Here is a 5809-nt window from a genome sequence, read left to right on the forward strand (position 1 = left end):
GCGTGTGCGTGTGCGTGTGCGTGTGTGTGTGTATATCTTTTTCCTCTCTTACGCTCTCCTCTTTCTTTCATCCCATAGTTTCTGTTAATCTTTTATCTTAATTAATTCTTTTATCTTAACGTATTGTTAGCAACTCCTTTATTCCGCTGGCGTTAAAATGAATTTTAAAATGAATTATAAATACGATTAAAAAGTTAATAATTATTTTAGAGTCATTTTGATATCATGATGACTTGTGTTTTACTTGGAAGAAAATAAAACATTCAGATATTCGGAAAGTTCTTTTAAGTACGCAATGTTTCTTATTTTCTGTGTAAGCATAATTATTAATTATTATAAATATCGTTTCGAAATTATTTTAAGGAATACTTTCGATAAAAAACAGCGACGTTAAAATCACGTAAAAAAGTGGACTACAAATTTGCTGAAAAACACGCATTCTAGAATAATTCTCAATAAAAAAAAGTTAAACATTTTTCGTCCTTACATGCGCATACATGGCTGCTCACAACAATAAAATAGTTTCAGGATAATAATCCAACTAATCCGTTGACGTGGAAATCTTTTATGAGACTCCATTTATATGTCATAGATAAGAACGCTTTGGAAGCACCAACGGATAGTTGCGAAGAAACAGCGCTCGATTGGAAAAGTTCTGCGCTTCCAGTCATAATGCAGAGAAATAGTTATGTACTTACCCGTTTATATATCTTGCCCGCTCGTTTCGTGATCCAGTACTGCCTTCGTTTCTCTCGGATGATGTTCATGCAGCATAGATGGTCTTCGATACAAAGAAATTTTGTTTTTCTCTTACGCTATATTTCCAACGTTTATTATTTTTCTTTTGTCTTTATTAAAGGAGTATATCATTTCATTAAAAAAATCTATAAAAAATTTAGAAATTAAAGTATCTACAGAGAAAATAATATTCCTGCAGCACATAAAATTTTTATCAAGGAATTGTTGTTTCATTAAATGCAAGATATAAATTGCAAATTCACGAGAATGGAAATAATGGAAATAATGGAAATAATTAAAAAATATAATGTGTTTAATATATTATAATAATATATAGAATATAATTTTGCACTCTATACAATGTAAACATATTAATAAAATAAAATACATTAATTGTAAATAAATAAACATTAAATAAATAATATTATATAATAATAAATAATTAAACTTAGCACTAAATGCATTACTTGTCAAATGTTTCATAAATCCAAATATACTGCATTTATATAATGCATTTTATTGTATTGTCAGATACATTTATAATTTATAACATTATAATTGACATATATTATTTAATTAATACGATATCGATTCTAAAGATAATTTAAAACTCTCTATTTAACTCTTTCTCGGAATCAGTAAAAAGGTATAATCAGATTTTCCAGAATTTAATATAATAATTATTTCGCAAATTTATTTCGCATTCTTAATTTATCCGTCTTCATGTTGCATTAAATGGTATTTTAGCTACTTGTCAAACAGTTACAATCGACAGTAGTATGAGTAAACGTGAGTTCCGACTTCAACATCCGTACATTTTATTTGATACATTAACATTCACGTGTTAAATTCACGTATTAAAAGTAGCTTAATATTAATTATTTCTTTATACTTACCTGTTCTCAAAATGTAAAATTTTTACGTAAAACGATAATGAGGACAAATAAAGCGCGAAATTTCTTGAAGCAAACAAAATACTTTATTGTTAGATATTATAGTACAATACGTGTAGCCCGTGACACATTAAAACAGACCATTTAGTTATATCCTAAATAAATAGCCCTCTTATTCCATAACCAATCTTGATATGACCCTTTAATATCTGCCTCTGGTTTTCCTCATTTCTCACTCTCTCTCCCCCTCTCTCTTATTTACTATTTTATTCTTCTCATGCTATCTTTGGTTTTAAGAGAAATTATCTTTCTTTTTCTCTCCTCTCTCTCTCTCTCTCTCTCTCTCTCTCTTTCTCTCTCTCTTTTTCTGCTTCTCTCATTCTTGGTTCCACATCTGTTTACAACGAATTAATCATCAATAGCGAATTAGTTTCGCACGTAACAAGATAGGGGGTTGCATTTGCCATGACTGGGACGAGTCTTTGTTAGAAAAAATATTTTTCGCTCGGTGTCTTCTCTTTACATGCATATAATACCATACATGAATACATACGCACACATACATATACATACATACACATGACACACGCATTTTCACATGCATGATTTTTATTATTTTTCGGCATCGATACTCGACTTTTCATACCGTACGCTCACAAATCATATTTTATATTTTCAACACGCGGAATGTATGTGCATGAGAAAGGGAGAGAGAAAGAGAGAAATGGATAGGAAAAAATGAGAGAGAGCAACAAAGAGCCGAACAAATTTATCGTTGATCCATTTTACCGTTTACCATTTTCAAAATTCTTTCGTATTCCGTCCTCGTGGCTCTCTCAAATTTTCTACCCTCAATATAAGTCGAAGCACACATGAGCGCTGCTCTCGTCATTCGCTACCACGAGCTTTGGCTCTCATGCCTGCGTAACAGAAGGACGAGAATCGCGAAGCTTCTTGACACTCTTGACAATTTCGATTCCGAGTAATTCGCAAAAATCGACAAGTTTTGGTTGCAACGACTTGCACTCTCGATGCGATTCAACCAATTTTAAGCTTGGGCTTTCATTCAAGCTCCTCCCGAATAAATCAGCTTGATAAATAATTATTGCTTTTCTCAAAAAGAAGAAGACGCATTTGATTGAACAAAATTGAAGATTCGATATTTTGCAGGACATCACATTTCTATTTCATCAATCGTTCGCGATTCTCTTCGAGGGATCCGACTGAAAAAAGTCGCACAACCTACATATATAGACACGTATATATATGTACGTATGTGTGTGTGTGTGTGAGACTCGCGTATTGTTATTATTTCCTTGTTTTGTATTCTGGTTGTTTCTTTTTTTTTGTCATTTTATACGGGGGTACGTACGTATAATTGCTACAAATATAAGTCACAGGCCAACATTTCGTAGTACAACACAGCACAATCATTGTCGCATCTCATTATATTTTTTTTCTCCATTTTTTTTTCCATTTTCTCCCCTTTTCCTCACGCGCGTTCGATAGGTTTCCACATCATTAATATTACAGAGAGTATCAAGTTTAAATCATATAATCGTAGTAATATATAGAAAATATATATAATATATATAATATTAAAATTGACGAGATATATTCTCTATTGACTAGGCACACTTAGTTCATAACAAGAAAAAAATTGTCTCTTTCTCTCGCTCGCACTCACTCGTATCCGATTCTTCTTCACTCCGTCGTCCCTTTATCGTAATCTTTATTAACTTGGATAACTTTGCAAGATTTCTTGCTTTATCTTCATCTCGTATCTTTCGCCACAGGTAATAACAGATACGGGGCTCGAAAATCAAAAAAAAAGAAAGGAAAAAAGAAAAGAAGTCAGAACAAGAGGTTCAATCTTAACCTTTATATTTCCTTACAAATCTTACGGGTTTCGATTAAACTCCTCTTTACTTAATAGCAACAATTTCCTTATCAACATAGCGGACGCGATTTTCGAGCCCCGATAATGGGCACTGTTTAAGTACCTTCCGCAAACACGCGTGTGTGGCCTCCTTTTAATAACTTAACAAACCATGTCATAAATCTTTGCTTCGATCTGGTTGCTCTCTCTCTCTCTCTCTCTCTCTCTCCTTCTTTCTCTCTTACGTTTTCTCGATCAGACATTACCGCTTACACTCATACATGCATATACACACATACATATATATCAGTAGTAAATATTATCGTCCCTTATCGTGATATTATGGAAAAATAGAAACTTCTGACAATAAAAACCAAACAAACGTGAATCGGCGACCGAGGGGGGGGGGGTGGTTTACGAACAAGGGATTACGGACGTTGCGCCGATCTGTTGCGTCAACGTCACAAAAAACCCTTCTCAACCTTCTTTACGTGCCATATCCGCGATATCGAAAATCTGCTTCCTCCTCTCGTTCAAAACCGTACACGCGAGCACGTAGCGTAATGCGAATCCGTTCTACCAACAACGTCACCGTCGCAAGCAAAATCTGACATATACTTGAGAGCTTTGTTTTTTATTTCTTAGTCGTTTCTAAGAGAGAGTCTCCTGATAGATACAAGATTTGGAATAACTTTCGCAGCTTTAATCCCCGATAACTGCTTTCTGCTTTCAGTATTGAAAGTCCTCAGTCAGCGTTAAATTGAATCTCAACAAAAAGCTTTATTTCACGCATCGAAATTGTCCAATACATTTATTGAAAGCGATCTCTCTGAGAGAAAAATATATATTTATTTATAGATTCTCATTTTCTTTTTCTTTTTCTAGCTCTCTCTCTCTCTCTCTCTCTCTCTCTCTCTCTCTCTCTCTCTCTCTCTCTCTTTCGTTCTCTCAAGTATACGCCTAACATCGTTAGTAACAAAAATACATTTGAGGGCGGTCGATCTTCTCGCGATTGAGGAAGAATTGAGCCAATTCCAAGCGCGCACGTACACGTATACATATATATCGCCCCCGAATATATACTCTCTCCTCGTTACACCGCAAAAACCGCACACGTACAAACGACCAAGTTAATAAAATAATTATTTCAACTGGAAAACCCTTTATACAGATTTACAGCCGTTTCTCACATCGATTATGCAGAACGAGATGTAACGCCGCTTCGCGATTTAAAAGCCGGTGTAATCACCAAATTGTTACAAATACTATCCGTAGTGTCGTTCCCCCTTCGCGACGTTATCAAATAGGAAGCTCGCCGAAGGAGCACCGACGTTATCGTCGCAAGTTTTATCGGAGTGATTGTGACGGGGTAAATGCGATATCATCTCGTATCTATCTTCCAGTAAAAAAGGAGTAACATTTTCTCGTTACTTCATATAACGCATAAAAGCGATGCACGAAATATATATTGCATCTTTACGCGAAGTCGTAATTTTTAAAATCAAATAAGTGGAATCTTGTATTTATAACTGAGACAATATTTTTTGTAATAAATTATTTAGATTTAAAATTCTAATTAATATCAGATTATTAATACTCTTTTTAAAAAGCTTTTAAAATGCTTATTAGCAACAAAAATTATTATATTAAATTGTTTATCAATTTAATAAGTGATATTACTACTCTGGTTCTGCCTTTAATTGCGTTTTAAGACCGGAAAGGATTTCGGGGCTCGATTCACAGAATCAGATATGTATATAAATTCACACAGAAGTATAATATTTATAAGGATCCGCTTTGACCAAATATAGAATTTCTCTTACTTAAATAGATTCATTTTCATCTATCCAAATTCATATTATAATTGTTTTGTTGAAATGTTTTCGCAGATTCTTAAGATCTTTGGAAATTACATTTGAGCATTTCCTTCAATTTGTTAAAAAATATTTTACCAAAAAATACAGTTACAAAGTAAAAATTATATTTAGATAGCTGGGCGCATCTTTTAGTTCTTGTGCCTATTTGTAAATTTTGTGACTTTAGCGCAATTATTATTGGTTGTACCGCGGTATTATATTTATTATTATAATTATCATTGCAGAAAATTGCATTTGCGTTTGCCTATCACAAACACTCCGATGAAACGCTGTACACCCGATTCCTATTCTCGTTTCTTCACGCGCGCATACCCCGCGCCCCCCGCGGCGCTTGTTTAACCGTTTACAATCATCATCATTTTTCAATTATTATTATTTACTTATCTCCATCATTTTTTTCCCCCTCCACCCGTCCGCTCTCT

This window comes from Trachymyrmex septentrionalis, unplaced genomic scaffold (assembly GCF_001594115.1).
Source record: "Trachymyrmex septentrionalis isolate Tsep2-gDNA-1 unplaced genomic scaffold, Tsep1.0 scaffold60, whole genome shotgun sequence".
NCBI classification, from domain to species: Eukaryota; Metazoa; Arthropoda; class Insecta; order Hymenoptera; family Formicidae; genus Trachymyrmex; species Trachymyrmex septentrionalis.